This window comes from Mustelus asterias, chromosome 1, assembly GCF_964213995.1.
Source record: "Mustelus asterias chromosome 1, sMusAst1.hap1.1, whole genome shotgun sequence".
NCBI classification, from domain to species: Eukaryota; Metazoa; Chordata; class Chondrichthyes; order Carcharhiniformes; family Triakidae; genus Mustelus; species Mustelus asterias.
In genome coordinates this window covers 179742799-179761888 of record NC_135801.1, presented here as the reverse complement: position 1 = coordinate 179761888, position 19090 = coordinate 179742799, and the positions used below count along the sequence as shown (strand labels likewise).

General features: G+C 42.3%; 1 protein-coding gene and 1 pseudogene across 7 annotated transcripts in view; both read right to left on the bottom strand.

Annotated features, from left to right (window-relative positions):
* Positions 1-19090, bottom strand: part of LOC144504323 (catenin alpha-2) — a 1369240-nt gene that overhangs the window by 1162845 nt on the left and 187305 nt on the right. The gene's annotated exons all lie outside the window — the stretch shown is intronic.
* LOC144504263 (large ribosomal subunit protein uL23 pseudogene) lies at positions 17090-17555 on the bottom strand (annotated as a pseudogene).

Below are 19090 nucleotides of genomic sequence, written 5' to 3'. Positions count from 1 at the left end.
GAGGCTGAAAACTGCAAGTTAAGCACTTTTAAACCCTCCAAAAACCTTCCCAGACTCCTGCTGGGCCCACTTCCTGTTTTAAAAAAAACCTCCGATTTTTTACACAAATTTAACTTAAAATAAATAAATAAATGTAGTGAACAAACCAACTGCCTTCTCCTCAGCCTGGTCCTGTGGAACAATGAGCTTTTGATGTTCGGGATATAATAAGGGGAGTCGGTTAGCTCAGTTGGCTTGATCATGATATAGGTGTGATGCCAACAGGGTTTAATTCCTGTACCGGCTGAGATTATTCATGGTGGTCCAGCCTTCTCAACCTTGCCCCTCACCTGAGATGTGGCAATCCATTGGTTAAATCACCACCAGTCAAAAATAAAACAACACCAGACCACCAGTCTCCCCTCAAAGGGGAGAACAGTCTATGGCCATCTGGGATTATGGTAACTTTATTTCTTTATTATAAAGGTAAGGTAAAGAGAAATTTGACTCAGAAAGTGGTTAGAATGTGGAACTCCTTACCTCGGGTAGTGGTGGAAGTCAATAGCTTAGGTGCTTTCAAAAGGAAACTAGATGAGTTTTTGAGAGAAAAGGGAATAGAACGATATGTTCAAAGGATGAGATGACATTGATGAGATAAGAGGGAATTCAGTGCAGTATAAACATCAGCACAGACTAGGTGCGTCAAGTGACCTGGTTTCTATGCAGTATCTTCTATGTAACTATACATTAGAGTTTGAAGAAGATTGTTACATAAATCATAAAAATAAAGAATATGCAACTTTGGCACTTAGAACATAGAACATAGTCTCACAACACCAGGTTAAAGTCCAACAACTTTATTTGGTAGCTAATACCATAAGCTTTTCGAGCACAGCTCTGTTCTCCAACAGTGCACAGACACAGAAATCAAGTTACAGAATACTAATTAGAATGCAAATCTCTACAGCCAGCCAGATTTGCATTCTAATTAGTATTCTGTAACTTGATTTCTGTGTCTGTGCACTGTTGGAGAACAGATATCCACCCCATCTGATGAAGGAGCTGTGCTCCGAAAGCTTATGGTATTTGCTACCAAATAAACCTGTTGGACTTTAACCTGGTGTTGTGAGACTTCTTACTGTGCTTACCCCAGTCCAACGCCGGCATCTCCACATAATAAGAGCCAACATACTATAGGCCTTCTTCACAGCTCTATCCACTTGAGTGGCAACCTTTAGAGATCTGTGGATATGGACCCCAAGATCTCTGTTCCTCCACAGTCTTCAGAACCCTACCTTTGACCCTGTAATCCATATTTAAATTAGTCCTACCAAAATGAATCACCTCACATTTATCAGAGTTAAACTCCATTTGCCATTTTTCAGCCCATCTTTGCATCCTATCTATGTCTCTTTGCAGCCTACAACAGCCCTCCACCTCATCCACTACTCCACCAATCTTGGTGTCATCAGCAAATTTACTGATCCACCCTTCAGCCCCCTCCTCTAAGTCATTAATAAAAATCACAAAGAGCAGAGGACCAAGCACTGATCCCTGTGGCATTCCGCTAGCAACCTGCCTCCAGTCCGAAAATTTTCCATCCACCACCACCCTCTGTCTTCGATCAGACAGCCAGTTACCTATCCAATTGGCCAACTTTCCCTCTATCCCACACCTCCTTACTTTCATCATAATTGCCCTTGAGAAGGTGATGCTGATGCGTTTACTTGAACCAATGCAGAACATCAGGTATGGGTGCAGTGGCACCCACAATACTGTTGGGAAGGAAGTACCAAGATTCTAGCCAAAATCAGTGTGAAGGAACAACACGGCAATATAGTTCAAGTCGGGATGGCGTATGGATTGAGGATGGGTGATGTGGGAGGCCCTGTGGCACTCCGCTAGCAACCAGCCTCCAATCCGAAAATTTTCCATCCACCACCACCCTCTGTCTTCGATCTTCGATCAGACAGCCACTTTAGAGAACCTTTTACCACATTTGAAAGCACAAACTCTTGCTATCCAGTTTTTCCACACTTGCAACCTGCTGTTACCTTTGCCCATTTCTGCCCTCTTTTGCTGCTTTTCCACTGTCTTGGTTTCATGTGCGTAGATTGTAAAATACATCTGTTCAAAGATTCACAGGCATCAAGGAAATTTGTCAACACCAAGGGCCCGATTTTACGTTGCGGCCGAAAACCTGGTTAAAGTCGGGCGTGAGGCCATTAACGCGATCCGTGCCTGCATCCGCGCAGATGCCCACTTTACCAAGGCCCGAAAATGGCCATGATCCGATTCGTGCCCGAAACGGGTGCAACGGCGATTTAAATGCATTTGCATGCATTTAAATTGAATTAATGAACTGCCCACCCAACTCTACCAGCATTTCCCCCTTTACCGTTGGGTTCGCGCGTACAAATTCGGGGTGAAACAGACATGCTCGGCAAAGGTCTGTTTCGGGTGCTCCAGCATCTGAGGAGGTAAGTTCAGAGCTTCCAACAGCTCTCTGACTCAGATCAATGGTGGGGGGGAGCGAGGGAAGTGGGCCAGATCATTCTCTGGTGGGGGGAGGGGGGGGCGGGAGAAGGAAGGCCCGATCATTTTCTGGTGGGGGGGGGGCGGTGGGGGAGAGGAGGCGGCGTGTCAGATGTATCTCTGGTGGATGGGGGGGGGGGGGGGGTGGGGGGGGGGGGAGGAGGAGGCCAGATTGTTGTTTGGTGTGGGGGGGGGGGGGTGGGGGCAGAGGGAGGCCAGATCGCTCTCTGGCTGGTGGAGGAGGGGAGGAGGGAGGCCTGATCATTCTCTGGGGGGGCGGGAAGGGGGGGCAGGGGAAGAGACGGAAGGGGCAGGGGGTCAGCTGCCACTCAGCGGGCGATTGGTGGAGGGCGAAGGGGGGCAGAGGGTCGTGATCGGTCTGGGTAGCGGGGGGGGGCGGTGGGTGGATAAGGGGGACAGTTATGTTGTAGGGTAGGGTGATGTCTGTGGGGTCCATCGCTCCCGGGCCGCTTTATCTGCTTTTTGCGTCCCGGGAACGATGTGACATGGGCACGTTTTTCAATTTTTTTTCTCACTGCGCATGCGCAGTTCAAACTCCAATCGTTTCAGGTGCAATAAGCCCCGCCCACAGCGCAATTCAGACCAGCGATTTTTTTTTCAAGCTAGATGCATATGGGGGCACCTGGGAACAGATTTCCAAGTCTGATCGGAATTGCGCCCAGATTCAGCACTTAGAATGAAAATGGTAAAATCGGGCCCCAAGACTCCCAGATATTATTAACAATTGGGACATAGATTAAGATCTGTGAAAAATATGTCCATCAGCATTTAAAACACATCAACTGTCAGCACAGTGCCATCCAATTAGGAAGTTATTCTCTTTTAAGTCCAAAACACACAGTAAAATCACATGCACAGATTCCCAAACTTTCACAAACGTTACGACAGCTGTAAAGAATGACACATTATTCCTCTTTAAATTCTCACTGGGGCCCTAACTCTCCAATACAATTTTAACTTTTGAGGCACAGACACCACCTTATGTCAATACTAAATCTGCAGGATATTTAAAAAGAGGGTAGGTGTGAAATTCTGTTAAAAATATTTTAAAACTTACTGAGCACAGAGGTGCCAGAGACTGGAAAATAATTCATATAATCCTCGAAAGGACAAGAAGCATTATCCTGTGAATTTTAATGGAAGAATCAGAAATCTAAGTGTCACAATTCAAGGTTATTCGATGAGACAGAAGTAAAATAAACCATGGAGTCGACTTTATAGGGTTCCCATGCTTCCCATCACCCAACACACCTCCCAACAAGAAATTCAGTTGACAGCCTGTATATGAACAAGCCATCAGCCACTTTATACTCAACAGAGTATTAATTGGAGAGATCAAGGGCAAGACTTTACTCCATCAGGGAGGGAGTTCAATGGGCCGGAAGCTCTGTAGTCCCACCAACGTTAGGTTCAATCAATGGCCACCAGTAAGACTACAAGTGTACAGATGGTCCCCAAAGAATAGAAAGACATGGAGGCCAGACTGAAGATAAGACTGTCGCAGCAGCGAGGGAGGTGAGTGGCTGGTTTTGAGAGGTGAATGAATCAAAGAATCACAATTGTTACTGCGTAGAATGAGACCACCCGAATGGTAGTTAGGTGGCTAACAACTCCACCACCTCCTGTAATATGGGAAACAGGTCAGGATGGGCATGCCACACACTGCATTTTACAAGTCCCCCTACCTTGAAACATGCTGGCAGGAGAGAGGAAAATTGACTCTGGCTTTGCTTTCATCACTCCACCATTCGTACCACCATTCCTTCAGCTGCTTAAGCCCTTCAACAGCAGCTCCAATGGCCTACCCTCCATCATAAATGCAGATGGTCACTGATCTCTTGGCGAGATGCTTAGCTACGGCATCTCCCCCGGAGCCTTCAACATGTCATTGATGAAGACGAACATCTCGCCAAAGCCATCCCCACACCCCCACTTCTTGCCTTCAAACAACCTCAAACAGACCAATGTCTGCAGCAAACTACCCAGCCTTCAGGAGAACAGTGACCACGACACCACACAACCCTGCCACAGCAACCTCTGCAAGACGTGCCGGATCATCGACACGGATGCCATCATCTCATGTGAGAACACCATCTACCAGGTACGCGGTACCTACTCTTGCAACTCGGCCAACGTTGTCTACCTGATACGCTGCAGGAAAGGATGTCCTGAGTCATGGTACATTGGGGAAACCATGCAGACAATACAACAACGGATGAATGAACACCGCTCGACAATCACCAGGCAAGACTGTTCTCTTCCTGTGGGGGAAGCACTTCAGCAGTCACGGGCATTCAGCCTCTGATCTTCGGGGATGCGTTCTCCAAGGCGGCCTTCACGACACATGACAGCGCAGAGTCGCTGAGCAGAAACTGATAGCCAAGTTCCGCACACATGAGGACAGCCTAAACCGGGATGTTGGGTTTATGTCACACTATCAGTAACCCCCACAGCTTGCCTCCTGGAGTTGCAGAATCTCACTGGCTGTCCTGTCTGGAGACAATACACATCTCTTTAGCCTGTGCTTAATGCTCCCTCCACTCACATTGTCTGTATCTTTAAGACCTGGTTGGTTGTAGAGATTTGCATTCTAATCAGTATTCTGTAACTTGATTTTGTGTCTCTGTGCCCTGTTTGAGAGCAGATTTCCACTCCATCTGACGAACGAGCAGCGCTCCGAAAGCTAATGGCATTTGCTACCAAATAAACCTGTTGGACTTTAACCTGCTGATTATTGCTTACCATACCAGTTGATGCTAACTTTGTGACTCTTGTGCAAGAAGAAATCCTGTCCAGTTCTGGTACTGGATTACTGAGTTAACAGGAATTGATTTGATTCCATTGCCAAATATGTCATCATGAGCCACATCAATCATAAAGAGATTCTACTAATCTTCTACTGAAGGGATGATTATTTGGTCATTAGTGTGCCAATTAGATCCAGGTGCAAAATAAGCTGACAGACATTTTATAACTGTACATCAAAAGTATGGTGTTATCAAAAATAATTAATTTAGAACACAACTTGAATATTTGAAGCAAATACAGAAAATGTTGAAAAATGCCAAAGGAAGGGGATGAGGGTTTAGGGGTTATGAGGGAGTGGACCAGGCTGTCACAAAGGGAGCGGTCCCTGGGGAATGTTGATGGGAGTCGGTTGGTTAGGGGAAGATGTGTTTCATGGTGGCATCATACTGGAGTTGGCAAAAATAGCAGAGGCTGATCCTTTGAATGCGTAGACTGGTGGAATGAAAAGTAAGGGCATGTTATCGCAGAAGGTGTAATACCTGCCCCACTTGCCTCCTGCCTCCTCTCTTCCATGCCCCCAAATACTTATTTCAGCTGAAGCAGCATTTCACTTGCACCCCCATCAATTTGATCTACTGTATTTGCTGCTCCCAATACAGTCTCCTCTACATCGAAGAGACTAAATGCAGATTGGTTGACTGCTTTGCTGAACACATTCATTCAATTCATAAGCATGCCTTCAACCTTCCTGTCGACTGCAATTTCAATCCACCATCTTGCTCTCACGTCCATCCTTGAACTGCTGTAACGTTCCAGTGAAGCCCAACACAAATTGGAGGAACAGCACCTCATCTTTCGATGAGGTACGTTACAACCCTCTGGATGCAACATTGAATTCAACAACTTTAGACTATGAACTTTCTCCAAAAGTGTTTTTGTCCCAATACAAACCCCCTCCCCCACAGAGTCAACTATCACTTGTCCTTAGGTTTTGCTTTCACTGAGCAGTGACCTTTGTTTTCCGACTAAAGAATTCTGCTCTCTTACTTTTATGGTATTATCAGAACCTTCTACTGTTATTAGCATTGTCATTAACACTTCCTTTGCCACATGCCCTAAAGATCTTTGTGCAATCTCTCTTAGCTCACACCTATCACTGACCTTCTATTTTGCTCCACCTGCTCCACCCCCATTAAACAGTATAAAATCCATCATATTTCTCCCTCTCATTAGCTCTGAAGACTCATACAGACTCAAAACATTAGCTGCTTCTCTCGCCATAGATGTTGGCACAATAAGAAGTCTCACAACACCAGGTTAAAGTCCAATAGGTTTATTTGGAATTACAAGCTTTTGGAGCGCTGCCCCTTTGTCAGGTGAGTGGCGAGGTAGGTTTCACAAACACGGCATATATAGACAAAGATACAATTACAAGATAATGGTCGCAATGCGAGTCTTGTCTCTATATTTCCACTCTCCTGATGAAGGAGCAGCGCTCCGAATGATCATGTTGTGCCCACCCCAGTCCAAGGCCGCCATCTCCACATCATTGCCACCATCGACACCACAAACCGTCGGCTCAAAGTGGAGAGCATCTCCAAGAAGATCGTGCATATTGACACTCACCTGATGAAGGAGCAGCGCCCTGAAAGCTCATGATTCCAAATAAACCTGTTAGACTTTAACCTGGCGTTGTGAGACTTCTTACTGTGTCCACCCCAGTCCAACACCGGCATCTCCATTCCATAGATGTTGCCAGACCTGGTGAGTTTTTCCAGCATTTCTGTTTTTATTTCAGATTTCCAGCATCTGTAGTATTTTGCTTTTATTTGAATATTTAAAGAATGTTTAATAGAACAGTACAGCACAGAACAGGCCCTTCGGCCCACGATGTTGTGCCGAGCTTTATCTGAAACCAAGATCAAGCTATCCCACTCCCTATCATCCTGGTGTGCTCCATGTGCCTATCCAATAACCGCTTAGATGTTCCTAAAGTGTCTGACTCCACTATCACTGCAGGCAGTCCATTCCACACCCCAACCACTCTCTGAGTAAAGAACCTACCACGGACATCCTTCCTATATCTCCCACCATGAACCCTATAGTTATGCCCCCTTGTAATAGCTCCATCCACCCGAGGAAATGGTCTTTGAACGTTCACTCTATCTACCCCCTTCATCATTTTATAAACCTCTATTAAGTCTCCCCTTAACCTCCTCCGCTCCAGAGAGAACGGGCCTCGCTCCCTCAACCTTTCCTCATAAGACCTACTGGTTATGACAACTTAATTAACTTTCTATACATAATTCCTCTATCTACATTCCAGTTGGCCACGATAAACATATTGCAATGTTCTTTTCAAATTTAAAATTACTAGATTAACATTTACCAAGTTGAGAAAGATGTTATTGACCTCTTTGGTGAATTATAGAACTCTATAATTATATGAAAATTACTGTACAATTAATTAAATAGGCTTTCATAGAAAATAATAGGAGGGATTTTGGTGTTTGTCACATAGGCAAAAAAAAATATTAGCATAAAATATGACATATTTGAAATATAAATATGATCACCATTTAGATTCTCCTGATTTGGCCAGTGTTCTATCAGAATTCTCTTCCTATTTCTGATATCTGTTTTGAATGATTGAAGTGCTATACTTATCACCCATTGTTATTCTCATTACTCTGCAGTCAGCGAGGCCTACAATTACAATGATTAGTACAGTGCAGAAAAAAATAATTGGAATAATTTTTCCCATAAGAATGTACCAAACAAATTACATTACTCGACCCACAGTTACTGCGCATATCTGAATCATTAGATGCCGGTATTATCTGCAGTATTACCCATGACTGCTATGACCCAATACTAATGAGTATTTTGGTACATTTATTCATTATAGACATTTTCTCAGTTATTAATTTATTTTCACAAATTCTAGTATGCACATTGAATTGAAGTAATGCACTGCTGATATCAGAATTGGTTTTGAAAGCAACCTTCAAGAGGACACCTGCTGATCTGCGTGTCATTTTCATTTCCCATACCTTCCATTCCCCATACTGTTGCCTGAATAACAATCAGTTAAGTGCGAAGTATGGAAATTTTAGCATTGAGTTCACAAAATTATTCAATTTAGTACCTTTACAGCCGCTAGAGAGAGCAGACTTTAATTCAATTCGACTGTGAGCAAGAGGGTTTCACTGGGCCTGTTAGCCCTTGGCGGGAATCCCTACAGCCTGTTGAATGGGGCATTCAAAAGGAGATTCCCGCCAGGCAGCAAAATCTTCGCGAGGCCCACCGCCAGCAGCGGAAAGTCCACTGGGCGGGCTTTGTTGTAGGTCCTGACAAACCCTGAACCTGGCGTCTTGTACTCCGAGGTAGAGGAGAGTGGGGGATGGGGGGAGTTGCCCTGGGAAAGGTGGTGTTCACTTTCAGGACGGTGATTTCAGATACCATTCCGGGAAAGATTTTTATCATTGTCCCTGTCCTTTAAACCCTTTGAAGTGCCCTGGTCACTTTGATATCCATGCCTCAAGAACACCTGGAAGCCTTCAAAATCACTGCAGCACTCCATTAGGGATTGGCCAAGGTGTTATAAATAATTTCTTTAAAGTACTCTCAGGGAAAGGACCTGTCACAGTTTTTCCCAAGAGAATTCCTTGTTCTCTCTCATATGGCACAGTTTAACTGAAATGCCTTTGGAGCGCTCTGATGGTCAGTTTCACTGGGGAGTTCTCTTACTACATTGGAAGAATAGCTTCTGATGTTTAGATCCTTTGAAATGGTTTCATTGACAGGTTGGATCACTTGCCCATTAGAAAGAGCTAAGCTTCTTTTTCTTTCCCTTCATGGTTTAATGCATCTCTAGTGCTGCCTTTGTTCATAATTACAACATTTATAAACATTCTGTCTTTGATTGACAATTTTGATCATTATGAGGTTTCACTTCCTCTTTCCTAAGCAATGCTGACCTATGCAAGAGCCAGTGCCAGGGGTGAGCACTCTGGGGAACCCCACTTGGGGGGGGGGGGGGGGGGAGAGCTGATGCCTGAGGGGGTGTGGGGTGGGTTTTGGTTCATTCCTTTGTGGGAGCAAAAACTTTATATGGTGGGACAATTGAGGAACAGTGGAGGACTTTCAAAGCATTTTTTCAGTGTTCAGCGAACATATATACCAGTGATAAGGAAGGACTGTAGTAAAAAGGATAATCAGCCATGGATATCTAACGAAATAAGGGAGGGTATCAAATTGAAAGAAAATACATACAAAGTGGCAAAGATTAGTGGGAAACTTGAGGATTGAGAAATCCTTGAAGGTCAACAGAAGGCCACGAAAAAAGCTATAAAGAAAAGTAAGATGGATTATGAGAGTAAACTAGCTCAGAATATAAAAACAAATAGCAAAAGTTTCAACAAATATATAAAAAGAAAAAGAGTAGCTAAGGTAAACATTGGATGAGAAGGGGGATTTCATAATGGGAAATCAGGAAATGGCCAAGGCATTGAATAGGTATTTTGAGTCGGTCTTCACAGTGGAAGACACAAATAACATGCCAAAAATTGATGACAAGAAGACTATGGCAGGTGAGGACCTAAAAACGATGATTATCATTAAAGAGGTAGTGTTGGGCAAGTGAATGGGGCTAAAGGTAGACAAGTCTCCTGGTCCTGATGGAATACATCCCAGGGTACTAAAAGAGATGGCAGGGGAAATAGCAAATGCACTCGTGTAGTTTACAATAATTCGCTGGAGTCTAGAGCGGTTCCAGCAGATTGGAAAACGGCAAATGTGACACCACTGTTTAAAAAAAGGAGGTAGACAAAAGGCAGGTAACTATAGGCCGGTTAGCTTAACTTCTGTCATGGGGAAAATGCTTGAATCTATCGTCAAGGAAGAAATAGCGAGACATCGGGAAAGAAATTGTCCCATTGGGAAGGCGCATCATGGGCTCATGAAAGGCAGGTTATGCTTAGCTAATATACTGGAATTCTTTAAGGACATTATGAGCACAGTGTACAATGGGGAACCGGTGGATGTAATGTATCTGGATTTCTAGAGGGCATTTGACAAGGTGCTGCACAAAAGGCTGCTGTATAAGATAAAGGTGCACGGTCTTACAGGTAATGTATTAGCATGGATAGAGGACTGGTTAACCAACTAACCCCCACCTTGGGAGAGTACCTGCTAGAGTGGTTGTGGAGGGTTTAACCTGATATTGGAGGGGGATGGGAACATTTGCAAGGATTCAGAGCAGGGGGAATTAAGAACAAGAGGAAAAGACAGTAAGGAGAATAAGGAAAGTGATAGGCAGACAAATCAAGGGCCAGAATCAGATAAGAACCAAGTAAAAGATACTAGGGAAAAGAAATGTTAAAAGTGCCTACTCCTGCATCTATTTTCTATGTTTCTATGTATTAGACAATAAATTATTGGGGACAGTAACAAAGGAAATATTATAATTGTGGGAGACTTCAATCTTCATATATGCCTGGAAAATCAAATTGGCAAGATTGGTCTTGAAGATTTTAGGGTCCTAGACTAGAACTCCAATTTACATTAGGCAGCTAGACCCAATAAGTTTCTGGTTTGGCATAAATGTTCGGAAAGGAAACTTTCTTCCAGGAATGATTCCACTGGAAAATTATGGATCTATCATAGTAAAACAAACTTTGTTTAATAACACAATTTAAATATAACTAACAAATGACACAGCTTAACTATTAACAGTTGAACAATATTTAAAATTGAAAGGAAGCACCTTTACTTTTTTTCTTATATCAGTTCCTAATGAGTGACATTCCTCCTAGATTTAAATGCTGCTTTAAATAGTTAATAAACCCAGGCATTCTTGCTATAAATTGTGTTAAAAGCCTTGAAGCTTTCAGAGAGAAAATACATTTTTGAGCAGATTTCCCAACTCAGACTCCAAACCTGTTTTTCTGCAAAAGCTACTTTCCCTCTGCACATAAACCACATTATCACATGTCCTTTCAATCAGCCTAGTCAGAAATCCCAGGGGCACTTAAGTGAACAAAAGTCCATTAGCTCTATTTAAAATAAACACTTCATGGCTAAAATAAGTAATTAGTTCTTCCCAGCATCTGAGCTTCATTCCCACCAAACATACCTGTAGCATAAAGCTGTTTAAACATTCCCCTTAAATATATAAAAGGGGGGGGGGGGGGGGGGGCGGCTGGGGAGAGTGTGTGTCTCTCTAGGAATGGGGGCTGGGGGGTCAGATTGCGAGGTGGGGTTGGTTCAGGGTGGAGGCTCTCACGTACGGGGCTCAGTATGGGTGCTGAAGCAAGGCTGAGGATAGCGAGTGTTTTAGAAACCAGTAAAGACCCAAAAAGTTGATAAAAAGCGGAAGTAGAATGAGAGAAAACTAGCCAGAAATATACAAACAAATTATAAATGATTTTATAAACATTCCACAAGGACGAGAGTAGATAAAATAAATGTTGACCATGTAGAAGCAAAGACAGGAGAAATTCTCATGGAGAATGCGGAAATGGTAAAGGTATTGAATAAATATCTTGTCTGTTTTCACAGTCGCAGACAGAAGTTCCATATCAGATGATAACCTCAGGGCTAAAAGATTGAGGAAATTAATGTCAGTCAGAGGTAAAGTACTGAAGAAACTTAAGGGACTAAAATCCAACAAATCTCGGAGATCTGATGGCCTACACCCTAGGATTTTAAAGAGATGACTGCAGAGACAGTGAATGTGCTAGCTATGCTTTTCTAAAATTCCTTAGATTCTGGAAAGGTCCCACTAGATTGGAAACTGGCAAATGTTGCACCACTTTTCAAGGAAGGAGGGAGAGAGGAAACAGTGAACTACAGGGAATTAGCCTAGCATCATTTGTTGGGAAAATGCTGGAATCTATTATAAGGAAATGGGCGGCACGGTAGCACAGTGGTTAGCACTGCTGCTTCACAGCTCCAGGGACCTGGGTTCGATTCCCGGCTTGGGTCACTGTCTGTGTGGAGTTTGCACATTCTCCTCGTGTCTGCGTGGGTTTCCTCCGGGTGCTCCGGTTTCCTCCCACAGTCCAAAGATGTGCGGGTTAGGTTGATTGGTCATGCTAAAAAATTGCCCTTTAGAGTCCTGAGATGTGTAGGTTTGAGGGATTAGCGGGTAAATATGTAGGGATATGGGGGTAGGGTGTGGGTGGGATTGTGGTCGGTGCAGACTCGATGGGCCGAATGGCCTCCTCCTGCACTGTAGGGTTTCTATGATTCTATGATTTCTATGAAATCATAACGATGCATTTAGAAAAGCATGGCATTATTATAAACAAGTCGAGATGGTTTTAGAATCATAGAAGCCCTGCTGTAAAGGAGTTGTCCATTCAGCCCATTGAGTCTGCACTGACTCTCTGACAGAGTATCTTACCTAGCTCGGCCTTCTTCCCTGCCCTATATCCCTGTAACCCCACACATTTACCATGGCTAATCCACCTAATTTACACATTGTAGAACACCAAGTGACAATTTAGCATGGTCAATCCATCTAACCTGCAAATGTTTGGACTGTGGGAGGAAACCAGCGCACCTGGAGGAAACCCATGCAGACACAGGGAGAATGTGCAAATTCCACACGATCAGCCAAGGCCGGGATGGAACCTGGCGCTGTTAGGCAGCAGTGCTAATCACTTTGCCTCCCCTTCTAAAAGGTAATCCTGTTTGACACAATTTATGAGAGATTTTTGAAGATGTAACTCATGGAGTAGATAAAAGAAACTAGAAGATGTAGCATACCTGAATTTCAAAAAGGAATTTGATAAACTGCCACACAAAAGGTCAATCAGCAAAATAAGGACTCATGAAATTGGGGTTAATATATGAGCATGGATAGAGGATTGGCTAATGGATAGAAAAGAAAGCATAGGCATTAACAGGGCTTCTTCAATGTAGAGACAATGAATATTGGAGAGTGCAATGAGCAGTGTTGGAGCTTCAGCTATTTACAATCCATACTAATGACTTTAATACATTACTCTCTGTCTCTTCATCCAAGTTTGCTGATGATACCATACCAGATGGAAAGCTAAGCTGTGGGGAGGACACACAGAGGCTTGAAAGAGCTATAGGCAGGTTGGGGAGTGGGCAACAAGGTGGCAAATGAAGTATCAAATAGGGAATTGTGAAGTTATTCATTTTGGTCAAAAGAATAAAAAAGACATTTTCTTTAAAAAATGTATGAAACCTATAAGTGTTGATATTTAAATAGACTTGTGAGAGTGTGTATAAGGAACACAGGAAATTAATTTGCAGTTGCAGCAAAAGTTAGAAAGGCAAGTGGCATTTTGGCCTTTATTGCAAAGGGATTGGAGTACAACAATAAATAAGCCTTGCCACAGTTGTACAGGGTGAAAACTCATCTGGATTGCGGTACACAGTTTTAGCCTCCACTTTGAAGAAAAGATGTACTTGCATTGGAGGCAATAAAGCTAAGGTTCACTAAATTGTCCTCTAGGATAAGAAGCTTGCCCTAGAATGAGAGGTTGAATAAATTAGGTTTATGTACTCTGGAGTTTACAAACTTGAGGGGGGATCTTATTGAAGCCTACAAAATTCAGAAGGGGCTTCATATGATAGATGCTAAGAGACTGTTTAGACAATGAGGTTGTAAGGTTTAAATTAACAAAAATGGTGATGTCCAAAAGAAAGCATTTGAAGGGAAGATGAGCCAAGTTACGATGGGTAACCAGGGAACAACACAAACAAAAATTTGTATTAGGAGATAAGGGGGTGAGCTGTGGTTCAGCTATTGAATTTCAAACGGAACATTTATAACTGGCAAAGATCATAGATGAATAAAACAAAGTAATAAGTTTATTTTTACCGAAAAGTAGTAGCTATAAAACAACATTAAATATTTTTATATCCTGGGACAGATACCTTCCAAAGGGGTAAGAGAAATGAATTTAAAGATGAAAAAAAACATATTTCAAGAAAGATTGAAAGCTGTATAAATGGCAAATGCATGAGATATCCCAAAGAATGTACTGTGTGTAGAGTGAGCCCACCCTCAAAAGTGTTTGTTCCAGAAAACCAAAGTTTGTCACATGCCTTGAATTTCCTTTACCGAATAAGAGAGAGAAGTCTTGTGAAATACGCAGTCTTCCTTTGTTTTTGTTGCCACTGAGGATTTTTTGAACGGCACTTTGTCGGACACCTTTCCCTGACTATGTTGCCTGGCCTTATCAGGAACAAGGCACACCTGACAGCATTGCTCAAGGAATCATTGGAGTGCACAAGCTGCTCCAGCATATCAAGGTGGCACCCCAAAGATGGCAAGATCAAAGTAACTAAATTCCAGAACAAGTCATTACAGAGGTATAGAAAATGAATTAGATAATATTCATGTATTTTAACAGCAGTTATTACTTAAAAATAACCAAATTTACTGCCTTATGGCATTTTTGAGCACTATCATTTTCTTCCAAAATGACATGCTTATTATTGCTCTCAGTAAATCTCATTACAATTTAGACAACTATTGACATCACTTATGAATATCATTGCAATATTTGCAATTCAATTTAAATAGATGCAGATGCATTTAAATCGCCGTTGCACCCGTTTTGGTGCGAATCGAATAGTTGTGGTAACTAGTTATTTTTTTCAGATTGGAGGGTGATAGAGGATGTGCTCCAAGGTCAATGCTGGCACCACTGTTTAGTTTCATTTACAAATCAGATAGATTTTGAAATAGAGAGTAAAACTAAAAAGGTCGTAGACAGTAAGGATGATGCCAATTGACTACAACAGAATACAGATAGGCTGAGCAGAATGGGCAGACAAGTGGCAAATGGAATTTAATACAGTGAAATGAAAAACTTCCGCCTGTTGGGCACTTAGATTTTTGGGAAAATCAGGCCCATTATCTACAAAGTTGTAGGTGATACAAATTTCGGTGGGAGGGTGAACTATGAAGAGGGTGCAGAGATGCTTTAGTGTTATTTGGACAGGCTGCATGGTAGATGCAGTATCGCATGGATAAATAATACATAAATTATCCAGATTATTTTTCAAATTGGTGTAAATTGAGAGAGGTGGATACTCAGTGAGACCCTGATGTCCTTGTGCATCAGTCACTGAAAGTAAATGTGCAGGTACAGTAGGCATTAAAGAAGGCAGTTGGTATGTTGGCCTTCATAGCAAGAGAATTTGAGCTTTTTAAAAATTCAATTATGGGACATGGGCGTCGCTGGCTGGCCAACATTTATTGTCCATCCCTAGTTGCCCTTGACAATGTGGTGGTGAGTTGCCTTCTTGAGTGATTGATACAACTTGGTGGCTTGCTAGGCTATTTCAGAGGGCAGTTAGTAGTCAACCGCATAGCTGTGACTCTGAAGTCACATGTATGCCAGGACAGGAAAGGATGGCATATTTCCTTTCATAAAGATTCCCGGCTCGGGTCACTGTCTGTGTGGAGTTTGCACATTCTCCTCGTGTCTGCGATGGTTTCCTCCGGGTGCTCCGGTTTCCTCCCACAGTCCAAAGATGTGCGGGTTAGGTTGATTGGCCATGATAAAATTGCCCCTTAGTTTCCTGAGATGCGTAGGTTAGAGGGATTAGTGGATAAAATATGTAGGGATATGGGGGTAGGGCCTGGGTGGGATTGTGGTCAGTGCAGACTCGATGGGCCGAATGGCCTCTTTCTGCACTGTAGGATTCTATGAACCAGATGGGTTTTTTCCAAAAATCAACAATGGTTTTCTGGTTATCAGCAGAGTTTTATTTCCAGATATTTTTAATTGAATTTGAATTCCATCATCTGCCGTGAGATATTCGAACCTGGGTTCCCGTAATATTAGTTGAGTTTCTGGATTAATAGTTTCGTGATAATACTACTAGGCCATTGCCTCCCCTAAAGGAATACAGATGTTTCATTTCAATTGAATAAAGCATTAGTGAGGAGTACCTGGAGTATTTTGTCCAGTTTTGGTGTCCTTATTGATCCATAAATTATCCAGATTATTTAGGTTAGGATTATATTCACTGGAGTTTAGAAGGGTGAGAGATGATCTCATAGAAATTTATAAAATTTTAACAGGATAAATACAGGGTAGATTCAGAAAGAATGTTCACAACAGAAGTCCAGAACTAGGGGTCATAGTTCAAGGATAAAGGATAAACCTTTTTGAACTGAGGTGAGAAGAAATCTTTTTACCCAGAGGGTGATGAATGTGTGGAATTCACTACCACAGAATGTAGTTGAGGCCAAAACATTGTCTGATTTCAAGAAGAAATTAGATATAGCTCTTGGGGCTAAAGGGATCAAGGGATATGGGTGAAGGGGATATTGAATTTGAGGATTAGCTATGATCAAAATGAATGGCGGAGTAGGCTCAAAGGGCCAAATGGCCTACTCCTGCTTCTAGTTTCTCTGTTTCTTAGCTAAGGAAGGATTTTAGAGGGAGTGCAGTGAAGGTTTACCAGGCTGATTCCTGGGATGGCAGAACTGTCACATGAGGAGAATTGCCGGTTAGGATTATATTCATTGGAGTTTAGAAGAGTGAGAGGGATCTCATTGAAACTGATAAAATTCCAATAGGATTAGACAGGGCAGATTCAGAAAGAATGTTCCCAATGTTGGGGGAATCCAGAACTAGGGGTCATAGTTTCAGGATAAGGGATAAACCTGTTAGGACTGAGATGAAGAGAAATTTCTTCCCCAAGACAGTGGTGAATCTATGGAATTAACTAGCAGAGAAAGTAGTTTTTTTTCATCTTTCATTTAAAATTTTGTTTAAATATTTATACAGCTCTTCTTGAAACCTGTTTAGATGATGCCAATCTTATTTGCAACATCCAATGTACCATAGTCTGGGGCCAGGCAGACATGCGTTTTCTTCTCACCGTCGAACCTGATAAGTGTGTTCACTTTATCTACACCAATATCATAGTTTCTTGACAGTCTGTTTTACTTGATGTTTATTGGCTTTGATGTCAATGATGACAGCCAAAGTATTGTTGCCGTCGATTTTCTTCATTGCAGACTGAGTGGTCAGAGGGAACCTAATGACCGAATAGTAATCCAATTTGTTCCTCCTGGGAGCACTCTTTCTGGGGTTCTTAGGGTGCTTCCTCAGTCTGAGTGTCTTTGGTCTCCTGAAGGTAGGTGTTGTCCTAATTTTCTGCTGCCTCTGACTATGAACTCCCTTCAAAATGGCCTTCTTTGCTTTCAAGGCCTTGGATTTAGCCTCAGTCTTAACAGGGGCAGCTTCCTTCTTTGCCATTGGAACCATCAGGGTATTGAATTTGCTGATCAATGATGATCATAATTCATGGCGGAGCAGGCTCAAAGGGCTGAATAGCCTATTCCAGCTTCTATTTTCTATGTATGGTTCTATGTACATCTTAGCTATTCAGCACTTACAAGAACTCCTCTTTTGAGTTTGTTGGTTGCCTTTTTGGACTATTCGGTTTGATATCGATAATGCATAGAAAAACAAAATTCCTTTTAAAAACAATGAAACACGAGGCTAAAAATATAATCCTTACCTTTCCAGGTCTGCATTTTCCAGCCAAGAGGTTAAAATTCATGCCGATGGAAAAATATCAATCTCTGGCAATCACACCAACGACATAAGCTTTCAGAAAGAGATTTGATGAGTGAAACAAATTAATGCTGGGAAATATGTTAGGTGTTAGTGTCTCAATTTATTTAACATCTGCTGGTTACTCTCTTCCTTTAATGAAGAAACACATCAAGGAACAAGTTATCATGCTCTTTACTATAATGAATAATATTTAGTTCACAATCTTTCTCTACTGAGGCATTCTATTCATTTTGCAGAGTACATACAAAATAATTGATGGGTATGAGTAATTGTATGAAAATAAAATACTTTATTTTGTTTCATAGTTTCCAAGGACAACACAGGTCCTTCTTTTATGTAATCAGTCTCATAGTTATATGTTTTTGCATGATGGAGAGAAAGCAAAGCAAACTGAACAAGGGTGGCAACGAGCAAGAGATAATCAATATTGCTATAGCTACTAAAAGAAAAATATCCTGCTTGCAAACACTCTTTGGAGTTCCTTAATCAAAAGATGGTGCCATCTACTTCACCAATGTTGCAAGTGAAATTAAAGCCCTGATGATAACTGGAGACACCCTGGGAGCAGGTTGTTCCCAGGTGTTTCCCAGTATTTAAATGGTCAATTCAAGGATACAACTTAGACAGTTGGAATTGGGAAGAAGACCACCGTCAACAATGGATTTGAGATATTCAAAGGCTGCATTTCAATTCTCTGATGTCTTGATTCCTTGATATGCTGCAGGTAACCATAAGGAATTGCACGGATATATATTATTTCCCAACAATGAGAGAAAGAAACCTACAACAAAACAAGGCAGTGTGTTTGGAGGATGCCTGGTGGTAAACAGAGCAGGAAGGGCTTTAATAACTAAACTAGTTCAGAGAAGGTCAGTGCTGTTGCACTTTCCTTTTTGTCCTGTTCCAAACTGTCTCTTGAAGCTTACTCCATCACATCACTCCTCACACCAAATTGCCTTGGAGATGCATCCATGTTTCACTTCACATCCTCGTTCATCTTTTCACCACTGCCACTTGCACTAATCCCCATGCAACTTCATAATTCTTCCTGATATCCTCATCAATTGGATGAAAGTAGTCCATTCTGCTCATTCAGAGGTCTTTTATTCCCCTCATTAAAGGAGATGAGAACATGCAATGCAAAGGAGAAAACTGGAGGTGGTGTTCCAAATGATAAATACACAGGGGGACCGGCTTGAAATCGGTGGAATTTTGCCAAT